This window comes from Piliocolobus tephrosceles, chromosome X (genome assembly GCF_002776525.5).
Source record: "Piliocolobus tephrosceles isolate RC106 chromosome X, ASM277652v3, whole genome shotgun sequence".
Taxonomy (NCBI): domain Eukaryota; kingdom Metazoa; phylum Chordata; class Mammalia; order Primates; family Cercopithecidae; genus Piliocolobus; species Piliocolobus tephrosceles.
This window is the reverse complement of record NC_045455.1, coordinates 64,438,721-64,456,811: the sequence shown is the minus strand read 5'-3', so window position 1 is coordinate 64,456,811 and position 18,091 is coordinate 64,438,721.

Sequence of the window (18,091 nt, the reverse complement as noted above, 5' to 3'; positions counted from 1 at the left end):
GTATATATGTGTGTGTATATATATGTATATGTGTGTGTGTATATATGCATATATGTGTGTGTATATATATGTATATGTGTGTGTATATATGTGTGTATATATATGTATATGTGTGTATATATGTATATGTGTGTATATATGTATATATGTGTGTATATATGTATATGTGTGTGTGTATATATGTATATATGTGTGTGTATATATGTATATGTGTGTGTGTATATATGTATATGTGTGTGTATATATATGTATGTGTGTGTATATATGTATATGTGTGTGTATATATATGTATATGTGTGTGTATATGTATATATGTGTGTGTGTATATATATATGTATATGTGTGTGTGTGTGTGTATATATATATATATAATTTTCACTTTTGGAAATGCCATCTTCCAGTTCCAGGATACATGGTACTTCATTTGGATCCAGGCTTCCTTAATTCACATTCGATTCTAGCTTTGTGCAGAGCCCTCTGGTGAGGTGTGAGGAGCACTGGTGCATGGGAGGGATTGAGGCTTCCCCAAAGGGCAGCGGGAGATTGCATGTGCAGGACTGCAGAAGGAAAAAGTGTTGAAGAATCATCCAAGACACATGATAAAGAGTGAGGTGACAAGCATGATGACCTGGGGCTGGGAAGGAGGGCGGAAGTGGAGGAGATGACTTTCACAGAAGAACCGATAGGACTTGGCAACTCCTGGGCTGTGGGAACTGGAGGATTCAGACCTAGGAGGATTGGGAGAGTGAAAGGAACCCCAGGGAAGTGAAAAAGTTGGAAGGAACAGTTTTAGACATGTTGAGCTTGATGTGGGGATGAAAAACAAAAGAGCCAAGGAAACATGGTGAGCCTACCTTGGACTCAGCTATGGAAATAGCTGTCTGCGCATCACACTAGACTTAAGGTGCTTGGAAAAAACTCCAGCAAGATCTTCTGCCAGGACTCATCCCTGGGGAACTGCTGAGGCAGAGTTCAAAGATCTCTTCACAAGGGCATTCTTCACAGGAATTTTGGTGAAGGAATAAGAGAAGTAACCGTCAGAGAGGTGGGACATGGTGCAATATAAAGTAGTAAATGTAATTTTTAAAGGCACATTCAAAAAGGGTAGGTCAGCATTGTCAAATGCTGAAAAAAAAAAAAAAAAGAGCACAGAGAAAGGCCTTGGAAGGGCACAACCAGGATGCCATGGGGAACCAGCGAGACAATAGTTCCATTTGTTTCCCTGGACACAGAAGACACATTGCAAAAGGTTACAGAGTAATTAAAAATATTTGCAACTTGTACCACAGACAAGGAACTAGTTTTCTTGTACAGTGTTTTCCTAGGAAAACCAAAAGACCAAAAATGTAGTAGAAAAAATGGGCAAAGAATGGAAACCGAGAGTTGGTGAAACAAAAAGTACAAATGGCTCTTAAATGTAAGCATTGTTTTGCCTATTTTTTCTTTTCTTTTTTTGAGACAGTCTTGCTCTGTCGCCCAGGCTGGAGTGCACTGGTGCGATCTTGGCTCACTGCAACCTCCACCTCCCGGGTTCAAGTGGTTCTCCTGCCTCAGCCTCCCAAGTGGCTGGTATTACAGGCGCCAGCCATCATGCCTAATTTTTCTATTTTTAATAGAGACGGGGTTTCACCATGTTCGCCAGGCTGGTCTTGAACTCCTGACATCAAGTAATCCGCCCACCTTGGCCTCCCAAAATACTGGGATTACAGGCATGAGCCACCACGCCCGGCGACAACTGCATTCATACAAGGAAATGCAAATTAAAAGTAGCTTGGTTCACCTATGAGACTGGAAAAACAAAAACGCTTGTTAAAACTATCTGTTGAGAAATATGAGGGGCAGTGAATTTATGGACTACTGTAGTGGGTGAATTGGTACAACTTCTATGGAGAGCAATTTGATTCCAAAATGCAAAGTGCTGTTTCGTTTCTATGAATTTATCCTACAGATGCACTCACAAGGGTGGAAAAATCCTGTATGTGCAACGATGGTCACTGCAGCATGTTTGTTAGAACAAAGCACGAGTAATATCCTCAATGTCCAGAGTAGAGAATTTATGATCCATTCTCACCATGGGGCTTTGGCAGCCCTTTAAAAGAATGAGGCAGCTTTGGATATCGTGATGTAGATAGAACACCCTCTAAGATAGTTTAAGTGAAAAAAGCAAAAGGTAGAAAATGTGTAGAAATGCTTCCATTTGTATAAAGAAACACAAACAAGAATAAATGTAAGTATATGCTTTCTGGAAAGACAAACAAGATGTTGGTAGTGGGGGTTGCTGCCGAGGAAAATGTGAAGCTTGGGGAGACCAGTAGAAAGAAGATGCTTAACTGTGAACCTTCTGGAATGTTTTGAATTCTATGTTGTGAACACGTATTAGCTATTCAGGAATCGAGTGAATAAAGCACTAAATAACAGTGAGTAGGTGGGGAGGAAGTGAATGCTACAAAAGGAGAAAATTCTTTCAAGAACTTTCAACTTGAAAGTTGAGGGGAAGAAGGATGAATCTAAGGAGGTTAGATGAGGGGAGTTAGAGGATCAAGGAAGGTACCACCTTCCCTTGATGAACCTTGAGAAGGAGAGAAGGACTTGAGGGAATGAGTGGTGAGTGGATACTTTGGGGCCAAATAGACATTGACGAGAGGTCGAGGAATCAGGGGAAATGCAAGACCTTGTCTCATTCATACATTTTTAACACATAATATACAGAAAGTAGCTGACCAGGGCGTGAGGGGTGAGGACTGGGTATGGAGATCAGTTGCCTCCTCTGAGCACATTCTCCTAAAGTGACATATTTTCAACAGCTTTAAGGTGGTGTGTTCACATGATGATGGTTATAGATAATGAAAAGGCAGTAGAAAAAGCAGTAAGGAAGCAAGACTGGGAGGCTCACTGCTGTGGTTTGAATGTGTTTCTCAAAATTCATGTGCTGGAAACTGAATTCCCAATTCAGGTGTCGAGCGGTGGACCTTTAGGAGATGATTAGGTCATGAGGGGTCTGCCTTTGTGTGAAAGGATTAATTCCACTACTGCAGGAGTTGGTTAGTTATTGTGAAAGTGGGTTCCTGATAAAAGGATAAAAGGAGTTCGGCCTCCTTTCCCTTTCTCACATGGGCATGTGTTCTCTTGCCCTTCCACCTTCTGCCACGAAGGCCCTCATCAGGTATAGCACCTTACTCTTGGACTTCTCAGCCGCCAGAACCATAAGCCAAATAAGCTTGGTTTATAAATTAGCTGGCCTGTGGTATTCTGTTTTAGCAGCACAAAATGAACTTAGACACTCGTGAAGAATGAAATCAAAGGGGTGCCCCCTTTCACAGGCTTGCTTTCCTCCACCCACCTTGCTGCTGGGCCCACCCGTAGGCTCATTCTCTGGAGGTTATAACTCAACTCTGCTCTCAGGCACTGTGCCAGGTCTGGCACACAGTATTGAGCAAAGGAGACATGGCTCCTGCTCTTGATGAGCTTATAGAATAGTGGAAAACATGGTCATTAAGCAGGTAATCACAAATTATGATGTCATTGCATTTGTGACACACAGTATGTGGAAAAAACATAGGCTACACTAAGATTGTATAACATCTAATTTACCCTGAGTGGGGAAGGGGGAAAGCACCTGAAGAAGTGTAATTTAGGTTGAAAACTGAGAGCAGAGGAATTTTCCAGATGGGAAATAGAATTTTCCAAATGGGAAAGGAGATGGGTGAAAGGATGTGGAAGATGTGGAGGGAGAGCGTATTAGAAGGCCATGAAATGGTAGTTTGGCATTGGAAAAAGGGAAAGCTAGATTGTAGAGAATAAAAGAGAGAGTGGCCAGAAATGACTCTACAGAGAGAGACAGTTACCTCGGCTAATAAAGTCTTCTAGGCTATGTTAAGAATTTTGAAAAATTTCCTTTTAGTATTGGGAAGTCATTAAGGGGTTTAAAGCAGTGGAATGGGATGATCTGGTTTGCATTTTAAAAATATCATTTTGGCCACTGTGGAGTAGAATAATCAAACTGGAGTGGGCAAAATAGAAGGGGTAGTTTTTTTTAAATTTAATTTTTTTTTCTTTTGAGATGGAGTCTCTCTCTGTTGCCTGGACTGGAGTACAATGGCATGATCTCAGCTCACTGTAACCTCTGCCTCTTGGGTTCAAGCAGTTCTCCTGCCTCAGCCTCCCGAGTAGCTGGAATTACAGGAGCTTGCCACCACACCTGGCTAACTTTTGTATTTTTAGTAGAGACAGGGTTTCACCATGTTGGCCAGGATGATCTGGAACTCCTGACATCAGGTAATCTGCCTGCCTTTGCCTCTCAAAGTGCTGGGATTACAGGAGTGAGCCACCGTGCCTGGCCTTATTTTAATTTTTTAAAGCCAGGGTCTGGCTGTGTTGCCCAGGCTGGAGTGTAGTAGTGGGATCAAGGCTCACTGTAACCTTGAACTCCTGAGCACAAGTGTTCCTCCTGCCTCAGCTTCCTACAGGCATGCACCATGCCTGATTAATTGATATACACATATATTTATCTTGTAAAGGTAGTGTCTCGTTACGTTGCCCAGGCTGGTCTTGAACTGCTGGCCTCAATCGATCCTCCTCCCTTGACCTTTCAAAGTGCTAAGATTACAGGCATGAGCCACTCGCCAAGAGTAGACCCTTTAGGAGGCTCTTGCAGTGGTGCAGGCAAGAGATGCTGTTGGTCTGAACTAGAATAATTGTAAGTGATACAAGAAGAAATATTAATCCGAAGGAGTGCATTAGGATTTCAGATCCATGCTGCAGGAAGTAGAATCAACATGCTCTGGAGACTGACTGTGAGGTGAGTGAGGGAGGAAGTCAGGATGACTGGATGAGTTTTGGACGTGTTAAGTTGAAGAGCTGTGAAAATTCAAGTGCAGATGTTGTACTTGATAGTGTCAGTAAGTAAGCCAAGAAGACCATCTGCTGAGACAAAGAGGCTGGAGCAGCCAGCAGGGTTTAGGGAGTGTGGGAGAAGTTGATATCAGTTGCATGAGGAATACAATAAGAATTTATAAGAGCAGCAACCATTTGGGGCTGGAGAACATGAAGGAGCCAAGACTCCCCATCAGCACTGAACGAACAGAGCAGGTTAGAGGAACCTGGAAGATGTCGGGAGTATTGGCTTTTTTTTTTTTTTTGAAACGCATCTCGCTCTGTCAGGCTGGAGTGCAGTGGCATGATATTGGCTCTCTGCAACCTCTGCCTCCCGGGTTCAAACGATTCTCCTGCCTCAGCCTCCCGAGTAGCTGGGACTACAGGCGCCCATCACCACACCTGGCTAATGTTTGTATTTTTAGTAGAGACGGGGTTTCTCCATGTTGGCCAGGCTGGTCTCCAACTCCTGGCCTCAAGTGATTCTCCCACCTCGGCCTCCCAAAGTGTTGAGATTACAGGTGTGAGCCACCGTGCCTAGTGGAGTATTGAATATTGAAGGCTGTCTTGAGAAGTAGAGAGAGTCAGCGGCTAGGTGATTCTAGAATACAGGCTGGGAAGGAAGGTCCACGAAGTGAGGAAGGGTTCATGAACCAGGAATAGGGAAGGACTGGCATGATGATGGTGTCTGGATGGGACAGGAGAGGGAGAAACTAAGAAGGTTGTAATCAGAGAAGGAGAACTCAGACTTTGAGATTTTAGGGGTGGACCAATTTTTCATAAAAATGTGGTCTACAGTGTGGACCTACTAACAAAGGTTTGGAGATGATGACACATCTAGGAGTTGAGGATATTGAAGGAAAGGTGTTGAAATTAGCATGCATTTTGAAGCTGTTTTCATCCATTCAGGCTGCCATAACAAAATACCTTAAATGGGGTAACATATAAGCAATAGAAATTTACTGATCACAGTTCTGGAGGCTTGGAAGTACAAGACCAAGGCACCAGCAGACTTTGCGTCTAATGAGGGCTCAGTCTCTGGTTCAGGATGGAACATTTTCACTGCATCTCACACGGAGGAAGGAGCAAACAAGCTCCCTCAGTCCTCTTTATGAAGACACTAATTCTAGGAGCCCGTATGACCCACCATCTCCCAAAGGTCCCTCCTCCCAGTACCACCATATTGGGGATTAGGTTTCAACATATGAATTTGGCAGGAAGCACACAAACATTTACACCACAGCAGTTGCTGTGGGCATGATAGGGACCCGACAGGGATAAAACCAAAAAACCTGTGAGGGAGTTGCAGAAATTGTGACAGAGAGTGGCAGTATGTTCTATGTGGAACTCCCTAGCCAGAGATGAGAGAGAGAAGAAGGTAGTATGAATGGATGCGTGAATGTCAGAAGAGATTTTGCAGATAGAGGGTGCTGGAACAAAGTCCTGGAATGGACAGTGGAGAACCAGAAACAACCCCTTGTCTGAATCCATACAGAGCTTCTCTCTTCCAGAAGGGCTGGAGAGCAGTGGAGAGCTCCAATTCATGGCACTATTATTGTAGTTACATTTACACACAGCTTTCCATCACTACAGCTTTCTGAACACTCTGGCGTTTAGATTAGGAGAAAGGGGGTGCTTAGGGACAAGTGGTTAAAGATAAAGGAGAGCCTTTAAGGGAATTTCACCATGTCACTAACATAATTACTCCAGTCAAGCAACTGAAGCATCTCTAGAATTTTCTGATGATGATACTGATGTTTACAACCTAGGTGGAGGGGAGGTGAGGAGGCATTGATGTCTGGTTGTCATAGGCAATTAACTTTTTTTTTTTGAGACAGAGTCTCGCTCTGTCTCCCAGGCTGGAGTGCAGTGGCGCAATCTCAGCTCACTGCAACCTCTGCCTCCTAGGTTCAAGTGATTCTCTTGCCTCAGCCTCCAGAGTATCTGGGATTACAGGTGCTCACCACAACACTTGGCTAATTTTTGTATTTTTAGTAGAGAGAGGGTTTCACCATGTTGGTCAGACTGGTCTTGAACTCCTGACCTGGTGATCCACCTACCTTGGCCTCCCAAAGTGCTGGGATTACAGGCGTGAGCCACCACGCCCGGCCCGGCAATTAACTTTTTTGTGCATTATTACAGACCCTACATCCTTGTGGCTCATGGGCTCACGGGCTCTATTTGCTTTTCCTTTTCTACTTTCTGTTGTCTAACCTATTTGAAGTTACTGCAGGGAATATTTTTACATTGGCAAAATAAAAAAAAAATTGCACTGATGACAGATACACTCCAGAAAAAATAATGTCATATTCCAAAGCCAAATACCAGGTATTCATTCATTATCTGCCTTTTGGAATCATCAAAACAGGGTTTCTTCCCTTTAGTTTAGCAAATTTTGAGCCTTTTAAAAGTATATTAGTCCACACAGATAGGTTAATTTTCAAGTTATCTTTACCGAGTGTCTCTAAGCTTCCTCCTTCTCATTCAAATACCAGAGTGTGCAGGACCTGCACAGAGCATAGTGATACTAGACTATGTATAAATAATTGGAGCTATGCTCTGCCCCTGCACCCCTCATGGCGACTGTATCTTGACTTCTGGACTCCATCTCACCCTTCTGCTCTCAGGAACTCAAACCCCTTTCAGTGGAGCTTTATGAGGCAGTCATCTCTGGGATGACACAAGAACCTCATCACTGTCTTCAGTCTTGCTCCTTTTCATCTCTTCCCCTGTGGTGACATCACCTTTTCTGAAGTGCAACTCACATCCACTCGCACCTCTGCTCAAGACCCTTCTGTGTCTCCTAGTTCCTTCAGAGTCAAGTCCAAATGCCTTTGAAGCACATCTGAAGCTCTGGTCCCTTCCCTGCTTTCCTCTTGACCTGTTTAATTGCCTGTTGTCCCCACTAGACCATCAAGTAAGCTTCTGGGAGTTCAGGTCTGTGTCTTATTTACTGTTGTTCATTGGGCAGATGGATAGTAAATTAATACATGAAGAGAAAAGTGGGCCGGGCACTGTAATCGTCTCAGCATTTTGGGAGGCCGAGGTGGGTGGATCACCTGAGGTCAGGAGTTTGAGACCAGCCATGGCCAACATGGCGAAACCCTGTCTCTACTAAAAATCCAAGAATTAGCTGGGTGTGATTGTGGGCACCTGTAATCCCAGCTACTCGGGAGGCTGAGGCAGGAGAATCACTTGAACCCAGGAGGCGGAGGCTGCAGTGAGCTGAGATCACGCCACTGCACTCCAGCCTGGGTGACAAGAGTGAAACTCCATCTCAAAAAAAAAAAAAAAAAAAAAAGAAGGAAAAGAAAAGAAAGCAGGGCAAGGACCATTGAAAACATGTGCCAAGTCATTGTACAGAAGATCTTGCTGAAGAGGCTCATGTTCCTTGTTAATCACCACTGCAGAATCATCAACGGGCCAGTCACCTATGGTAAGAATACTTAGGTGGCCAGTGGCCATCATTTTAGGTAAAAACCAGAACTTCTGTTTTAACAGAGGATTTTTGTGTTGCTTTCAAATAGTAGAGGTAGTCTGAGAAATGTAATTTGGATTTTTAACTATTGGAATTTTTGGAATATTTCAATGATTTATGGGGATAATGACAGAGAAAATGAAGTATTAGAATGAGCTCAGAAAATCCAGGACCTGTGATCACACATCACAATGATCACGAAACCGTTGTTGCCTAAACTGTATGAACTGCGTTGTGTTTATTTTGTGAAATCATGATCCCTTTTGTAAGACAGCAAGCTCCTGGCTTGCTGGGGACTGTCTTCTACATCGTAGGAACTTTCCCATGTTCAATATGGTGTGTTGAATGCAGTAGATTGCTGGTAGATGTTTACTGAATGGCTAAATAGGAACTAAGTCAGTTACCTTCTTGGTGCCACAGAGGATTGCTCAGGGGACTGGAGACAGACTATTCGGGAACTTTTAGACACTGTTCACAACAGAGCAATTACCACCTAAGCCCATCAGTGGGACTTACCCTGGATTTCCCCAGAGAACAGCACATCCAATTAATAGTTTATTCAAAACGACTCTAACTTTTGCGACTTGCCTTGGAATCGCCAAGGAGAATGGGCCAGGCTGATAATTTTCAACCTATCAGTATGTTTTTTTCTCAACCATAGTCACCCAGATACCTTTTTCTGTCAAATGTGGAAAACTTCTAAGAAGAATAAGGACTGTGAAAATAGGAAAACCGACTGAATTCTCTGTGCTGCAAGTAATAAAAACAGGAATGGAGAGAAATGAAGATAGGGAGCATTCTGAAGAGTCATTAGGTCCGGCTGCTCTTTATCATTGTTGAATAGTTACTGAATGTCAACCCACAGTGGGCACAGTAAGCGGGTAGGATCCCTGCACAGCGAGTTAATCCATATGCAAACACAGTGACCCCAATTGCTTTGCAATCGTGAGCCACATGGCCTGTGCCCTTAAAATACATCATTTGAGCAGCTGCCAGAGGGCTGATTTATCCCAGCTGGCCAGAAACAGCCCCGAGATCATCAGCGCTTTTGTTAATTGAGAGAGAGGGGCAGAGGAATCAAGATATTCCTGGGCACCAAGCATTCATTAGCCACCTGGCCTCCCTAAATTATGATCCTGCCATGATTTTCCCAGTGCTTCGGCTGAAATTTTAATATTTGGAAAGTATTAATAACTCAGAACATGTCATTTCCTAAATAAGCGATGCCCTTCTGGACTCATTGGAGAAGAGAGCCCAGAGAGTGGTTGAATAGCACAGATATTGGCTACCCAGTGAGATGAGCAGTGCGGGGGTGACCCTGGAAGTTCTGTCCACAAAGCAAATACAAACAGATGCAATATATGAATGGACCTCTGGGTTAATACCCTGGCTTTCTATGCATTTGTTCTATTCACGTAGCATCTTAACAGGACAAGCCCCAGGAAAAATGGTGAAATAGATGATAATAGCAGCTAGCAATTCTAGAGCACTTACTATGCCCATGCCATGTAGATTACATGAGACCCCCACAGGGCACTGGTACATCTCATGGGGATGTTTGCTTCATAAAAGCAGGGACTTAGTCTGTCTTAATCACCTTTTTATAATCCCCAGCACTGAGAACAGTTTCTGGTACACAGTAGTTGCTCAATAAATACCTGGTGAGTGAATAAATGAGTCTCCATGTTAGAACAGGTGGTTGAGGTATGGCAGAGTTGGTAGCTTGTCCAGCTTGTACAACTCTAGAAAGTGACAGAAGCAGGATTCACAACATTGTTCACCACCAAGAGGATCCTCAGGCATCCTCTTGTCCTGGGTGCTTGAAGCCCCATCAGCCTCCCATTCAGGTCTGTTTCCATCAGTGCTTTGTCCTCAAATGTTAGCCCTTGCTATAGACCGAATGTTTGTGTCTCTCTAAAATTTATATGTTGAGCCCTGACCCCCAATGTGATGGTACTTGGAGGTGGGGCCTTTGGGAGATGATTAAGTTTAGATGACATCACGAGGGTGGAGAGCCCATGATGGAATTCATGTCTTTGTAAGAAGAGAAAGAGAACCAGAGCCCACCCTTTCCACCATGTAAGGACACAGTGAGAAGGTGGCTGTCTGCAAGCCAGGAAGAGAGCCCTCATCAGGAACTGAATCTGCTGGCACCTTGACATTGAACTTTATAGCCTCCAGAACTGTGAGAAATGAATATCTGCTGTTTAAGCTATCCAGTCCATGGAATTTTGTTATAACAGCAGCCTGAGCAAACTAAGGCAAATTTTCAGGCTCACTCATCAGAATTTACCTATCCTGTATCTTATTTGTTTAGGACTCTGCTTTCTACCATCCACCATCCAGCTGGGGATATGACCAGCTTCCTGCCTCCCCTTTCTGCTCCCTCACCCCTCCAACATCTCTGTAGTACATCAGAGTTTACAAAGAGAATTCACATGCAAGATTTCACATGAAGCTCAAAACCTTGTCAAACAGGCAGATAGTCATTATTATCCCCATTGTACAGATACTAAACTGAATTTGGGCAAGATCAAGGGACTTACCACAACAATATAGCAAAGACTAGGACTCAGGTCCCCTGACTCCCTAGCCTAGTGGCTTCTTCCTCAGGTCCACCTTGTGGATGATATAATAGTATGTCATTCACTCAAGAGTGGGTTGCAGTGTAACTAGAGGCTGATGGGGAGGTGGGATGTCACCTTAAACAAATGACTCCCGTGGGGCAGCATTTTTGGCAGGTGAGCTCAGAGATTTGGAAAGACTTCAGGTGAATCTGAGTTTGCAGGTATCTATTGTTCTTGCTCCTAAGCCTGGGGCAGGATCATTTGAAAACGAACTGCCAGGACAGGCATGGTGGCTCATGTCTGTAATCCCAGCACTTTGGGGGGTGGATCACGAGGTCAAGAGATCAAGACCATCCTGGTTAACATGGTGAAACCCCATCTCTACTAAAAGTACAAAAAATTAGCCGGGCATGGTGGTAGACACCTATAGTCTCAGCTACTCAGGAGGCTGAGGCAGGAGAATGGCGTGAACCTGGGAGGCGGAGTTTGCAGTGAGCCGAGATCGCGCCACTGCACTCCAGCCTGGGTGACAGAGCAAGACTCCATCTCAAAAAAAAGAAAAGAAAAGAAAAGAAAATGAGCTGCCGAACAAGCATACTTATCGAATCACACACCTAGTTGATCCTCAACCCCTGACCATTCTGAGAACTGTCACCTGCATTTATACCCTTCTGACCATTCCTATTTCCTGTCCTCACATCTCCACATATACCTCACAGGGCTTCATCCTGTGAGCATGGATATTGCTGTGGTCTCTTAACTGGACCCCTGCTACACCTCCACCCTGTCCAGGCCTCCTCCCACCTTGGGGCCCTCTCTGGCAACAAGTCCAATAACAAAAACCTCCTACTTAAAAACCAATGTTTGCTGAGCCATGTGAGGTGAATGTGGCAGACTTTAAAAATAGAAAGGATTAGGTCCCACTGATCAATTTTTGTTTTTGTTGCAATTGCTTTTGAGGACTTAATCATAAATTATTTGCTAAGACTTATGTCCAGGAAGGTATTTCCTAGATTTTCTTCTAGCACTTTTATAGTGTTGGTAGATAAAGATGGAACCATAGACACTGGGGATGACTCAAGGGAGGAGGGAAGGAGAGAGGGGAGGGGGCTGAAAACTACCTATTGCGTACTGTGTTCACTACCAGGATGACAGAATCATTTGTACCCCAAACTGCAGCATCACACAACACACCCATGTAACAAACCTGCGCATGTACTCCTGAACCTAAAATACAAGTTGAAATTTTAAAAAGAGAGAAAAGATAACAAAAGGCAGAAAGATAACAAAAGTGAAAAAAAAAACCAAACCCTTTCTTTGGGAAAGACTTAGAAATTATTTTACTCTTGAAAAAATTCTCTTTGTACTTTCTCTTAGCAAGTAAGCTCCGCGAGAACAGGATTTTATCTATTTACAGCACAAATCTGTTAGATACCTAAACTAAATAAAATGCAAAAGAATAACCACACATGATGTTAATTCCACTAAGGCCTTGGATCTTTGGTGTGTTACAAAATTTAAAACAGAATCCATTTACATTTATTTTTTAAAGAGTATATGGATTTTGGCCAGGCACGGTGGCTCACACCTGTAATCCCAGCACTTTGGGAGGCTAAGGTGGGCGGATCACGAGGTCAGGAGATTGAGACCATCCTGGCTAACACGGTGAAACACTGTCTCTACTAAAAATACAAAAAATTAGCTGTGCGTGGTGGTGGGTACCTGTAGTCCCAGCTACTTGGGAGGCTGAGGCAGGAGAATGGTGTGAACCCGGGAGGCGGAGCTTGCAGTGAGCCGAGATTGCACCACTGCACTCCAGCCTGGGCAACAGAGCAAGACTCCATCTCAAAAAAAAAAAAAAAAAAAAAAAAAAAAAAAAAAGAATATACCTATTTTTGGCTCCAAGGAAATCATCCAAAATAAGAGACAAATCAATAACAATGAAAATGATCATTGTGGAGTAATTCATAATAAAGAAAAACCAGAAACTACTCAAGAGTGAGTAGCTAAGTAAATTACATTGTGTCAATTTGATGGACTACCATATAGTCACTAAAAATTGTAATTATGCAGACTGTGTAGCGTCATAAAATGTGATGATATAATGTTAAACATGCAGAGTGGAATAGCAAATTGCAAGTATACTTGATTACAACTCTAAAAATCATGTTTACATGTGGGCAAGAATTGGAAGCAAGAAGAATGGAAACAGATGAGTTCGGCCGGTGGGATTGTAAGGGATCCCCCTTCTTTCTGAATTTGTGTTATGTTGATCTTGTTTGTGCCATCTTAAAAGGATGCTGTTTGGCCCTTTTGGGGACAACTTTCAAGATTGTCAGTCCCAGGAAGGCACATAAACAACAACAAGGACTGCAATTCTTGATTATATCTTATTGCTGGGTCTCTCCTGGGTGCCTGGCTCTGCTGGTGGGAATTCTCTGATCCACCCTGAGCACGGCTGTTTGCACAATAGCTCCCAAATAGAGCGTTGCTGCAGAAACTCAACCACGGTATGAATATTTATATGTAAGTGTGATCATATTCACAGCCGTTTACTACATTTTTTTTTTTTCATTTAAAAACAGCTCAAACACAGACTGAGAAACCATTTACTTGGAATGTTGTAGAGGGAATTGCTTATTAGGGTGTAGAAGTTTGAAAGAGATGATCTCAAAGACCTGCTGAATCTAAGTCATGATCCATGTGACCTTTATACACACATGTAGAAGCTGTCAGTATTCACAGCTGTTTTACTGCTCCAGGCAGATGTAACACATTATCTAAGGAACAACATGCTGACATGGGACTGGCCAGGCTCTGGAGCACACTAGCCCTGGGGTCAAATCTCAGTTCTCCTATGGATGAGCTTTGTGACTGTAGATGAATTACTTTTTTTTTTTTTTTTTTGTGAGACGGAGGTTCACTCTTATTGCCCAGGCTAGAGTGCAGTTGTGCGATCTCGGCTCACTGCAACCTCTGCCCCCGGGTTCAAGCAATTCTCCTGTCTCAGCTTCCCAAGTAGCTGGGAATACAGGCATGCGCCACCATGCCCAGCTAATTTTTTTGTATTTTTAGTAGAGATGGGGTTTCACCATGTTAGCTGGGTTGGTCTTGAACTCCTGACCTCAGGTGATCTGCTTGACTTGGTCTCCCAAAGTTCCAGGATTACAGGTGTGAACCACTGTGCCTGGCTGATGAGTTACTTTTTATATCTCTGAATGTCAGGTTTGACATCTGTAGAATCAGAACATCAAAACTTATCCCTATGGGCAACATGGTGAAACCCTATCTCTACTAAAAATACAAAACTAAGCTGAGCATGTGGCACATGCTCATAATCCCAGCTACTCAGGAGGCTGAAGTAGGAAAATCACTTGAACTCGGGAGGCAGAGGTTGCAGTGAGCCAAGATTGCACCACTGCTCTCCAGCCTGGTTGACAGAATGAGACTGTCTCAAACAAACAAACAAACAAACAAAAAACAAAACACTTATCCCTGAAAGTTATTGAGAGCATAGAAATGAACTAACATGTGGAGATGCCCAGTGAGAGTGGCCAGCATGTAATAGGTGCTGAGTTAAATGAAGATGCACCATAGTGGCAGAGTGGAGCAAGCTGGTGGGCTTTCACACATGGAAGTACAGGAAAAGTGAATTTTAAGCAGGGATTAAAAAGAACATATCAATATCATAGAAACAGAAGGCTGCTGATAACATATGCCACGACATAAAGGAAAAGCTGGGAGTTGCTGCCAATTTACAAATGGCAAAAATACTGTTTCTCCTGGGAGCAACTGTAGCAAAAACAAATGTGAACAATCAAGAGATTCCTAACTTTTCATTTAATTGCAAAAAAAATCAAATACATAATCTGAGAATCACCATAGGCACCTGCTCTACCTTCTCTTGCTAAGCCAAGAAAGATCTCATCTGCAGCAATGAGTTAAGCCTTTCGTGCTGCATTTCAAAGAAAAGCTTCCCTAATAAGCTGGCTTCTTAGATTGATGCCAGCTACATATATCATGTGAGCTATTTTCTGTTTTAAATCCGTGGCAGTTCTCTTGGGACCAAGATTTCCACTGACATTGAGATTCGGTATTAATTCAAAGACTATCTACATAGTTGCATAAGAATTAGAGAAACAAAAACAGAAAAATGATGGACTTTTGTAAAATACTATTAAGTTTTTTTTCCCCTCATCCCTACCTTCACTTTGTTTAGGAAAGTAAAAATGTTGAAAAGAAAAAGTGGCACCTATTATTTTGTATTAAACATAAAAAGCAATAAACCATTTTGATTTCTCAAAACTATACCCTGAGCATATAAGAACCTTTGAATATATCAGAAACATGGAAACTAAACTAATGAACGTGCCCCATGAAGAGATTAAATACAGTATATGATATTTTCAGAGTCAACAGAAAACCCGCTGGGTATTTGTGGCATCTGAAGATTGGCTTTATGAAACCTACTGAGCCAAGTTTTGTGCTGAAGCCAGACCTCTGAAAAAAGTTGGACAGAGGCACTATTCATAGTACTTGGGGATTTGTGTGGAAACAGTTTACAGATTTTCTGACAACCTTGTCTTTCAATTCAGATGAATGAAGCACTATTGTTTGGTCATGAGGAACTTTAATAAAAAAAGTTGTCACCAAAGCTGTTTCTCATTGGGTGCAAGTGTGTGGAAATGACAGTCTTTAAATTTTGCTTGAAAAATGAAATTATACCAGACACCAAAATCAATGCCAAAATAAAGTTAACTTTGAATTAAAAAAAGAAGGAAAGTGACAGAAGGCTATGTTAGGACTAATAACCTTTGGACTTTGTTAATAGATTCGTTGTTGTCTCCCAGTTGGACCTAGATTTAGATTACTCTAAGAGGAGGGTTAGGGTCTTCAGAACAACAGGGTATTTTGTAAGTGGCTGCTTGAGTGTTGCTTTGAAACTACCTTACTGCATGCTTTCAATTCAACACATTGACCTGGTGGAGGGCTTAGTGATGGCATTTTGAGGCATGCTTAGGTCTTCTAAAATCATAGGTCTTGGTTTCAATGTAAAATTTCAAATATCATGCTATATATGAATGTACTTGCCTCAGTCCATTCAGTGCTGCCATTAAGAAATTATTGAGGCTGCGTAATTTATTAAAGAAAGAGGTTTATTTGACTCTCAGTTCTGCAGGCTGTACAAGAAACATGGCCCCGGGCTGGGCGCAGTGGCTTGTGTCTGCAATCCCAGCACTTTGGGAGGCCGAGGTGGGTGGATCACTTGAGGTCAGGAGTTCGAGACCAGCCTGGCCAACATAGTGAAACCCTATCTGTAATAAAACAAAAATTAGCCGAGTGTGGTGGCGGGTGTCTGTAATCCCAGCTACTCAGGAGGCTAAGGCAGAAGAATTACTTGAACCCGGGAGCCGGAGGTTGCAGTGAGCTGAGATCATGCGACTGCACACCAACCTCGGTGTCAGAGTGATACTCTGCCTCAAAAAAAAAAAAAAAAGCATGGCCTTAGCCTCTGTTTCTGATGAGGGCCTCAGGCTCCTTCCACTCACGGCAGAAGGGGAAGGGGAGCCCATGTGTAGAGATCACATGGCCAGAGAGGAAGCGAGAGAGAAACACAGAGGGGTGCCAGGCTCTTTTCAACAGTCAGCTCTCACAGGAATTAATAGAGTGAGGACAGCACCCAGCCTTTCATGAGGGATCTGCCCATGTAATCCAAACACCTCTAATAGGCCCCACCTCCAACACTGAAAATCAAGTTTCAACATGAGGCTTGGAGGGTTAAATATCCAAACTATAGCCATACTTCTGTATGTTAAGACTTCTGTAGTTTCTAAGGCATCTTCTACTTGTAAATCAGTTTAAAAGTGCTGTTGGGTAGACAATTGCTGTAATACCCAATGAGCTGAAATAATCAACATGGAGCCCAAGGACGCTAAGGATTTCAAAATATCCAGCCCAACAAATGCCAGTTAAGAGGGAAGAATATTTATTTCTCTATTCTCTTCAAGGCCAGGTGGTTCAGCAGAAAGTGCAATGGATTCATAGTCAGTAGACCTGGATTTGAATTCTAGTAGATAGAGAGTGAGATTTGGAATCTGGGATGTGGGTATTGAATTGACCAATCCTAGCAATGGTGAGACCTTAAAAAGGAAAACTTTCTCACTTATCAAAGCCTCAGTTTACTTCTGAGAAATGGGCCTACTAGTAAACATTGTTCTAATAGGACTATAGGGAGAGTTCCACAGGATATGGTGAATTTAAAAGCACTTAGTGTCTTGTAAAGTACTATAGTAATTTAGCCATTATTCTTACCAGTTGTGTGACCTTGGACAAATCTCTTAGCTTTTCTGAGCCTTAGTTTCCTTTTCTGTAAAATGAGGAGAGTAACAGGAGACATATCCATCTCATAAATGTATCTTAAAGCTCCAAACAAAATGATGTGAAAAAAACTGGGTACTCTGCAAAATATTATTTTAACAACTTTTTCTCTTTCTTCTTGGTTTCTTTTTGAGACAGTATCTCATTCTATCCCCCAGGCTGGAGTGCAATGTGATCACAGCTCATTGCAGTCTTGACCACGCCAGCTTAAGCAATCTTCCTACCTTAGTGTCCAGAATAGCTGGGACTACAGGTACCACCATGTCTGGTTAATTTTTAAACTTTTTTTTTTTATAGAGATAGGATCTTGCTATTTTGCCCAGGCTAGTCTGGAATTCCTGGACTCAAGTGATCCTCTTACTTTGGCCTCTCAAAGTGCTGCGGTTACAGACATGAGCCAACATGCTTGGCCTCTTTTTCAAATTAATTTAAGAATATTTAAGTGGAATGCCTTAAGTATTATAAACTTTGGGATAATTTAATGATTTTTATATCTTGTCAAATGCTGCCATTCGTTTAATTTGATCTACAGGTGATTTTCAAGATTTTAATAATCCTGTAAATAGCCAAAGGCATAATTATATTGGTGGCTTAGCAAAATGATGTTCTCTTGTTACTATGGAATTGTTTTCAACGACTCACAGGACAATCCTGTCTTGAAAGTCGACCCGTCACTGTATCTACCTTTTCTCCTTTTGGTGGTGGATATCGTCTGTTTTCTAACCTCTGTATTTGCTTCAGTGATGACACATATTCAGGAGCTAACCCTAGTTCCCTCATTATTCCTTTCGCCCTT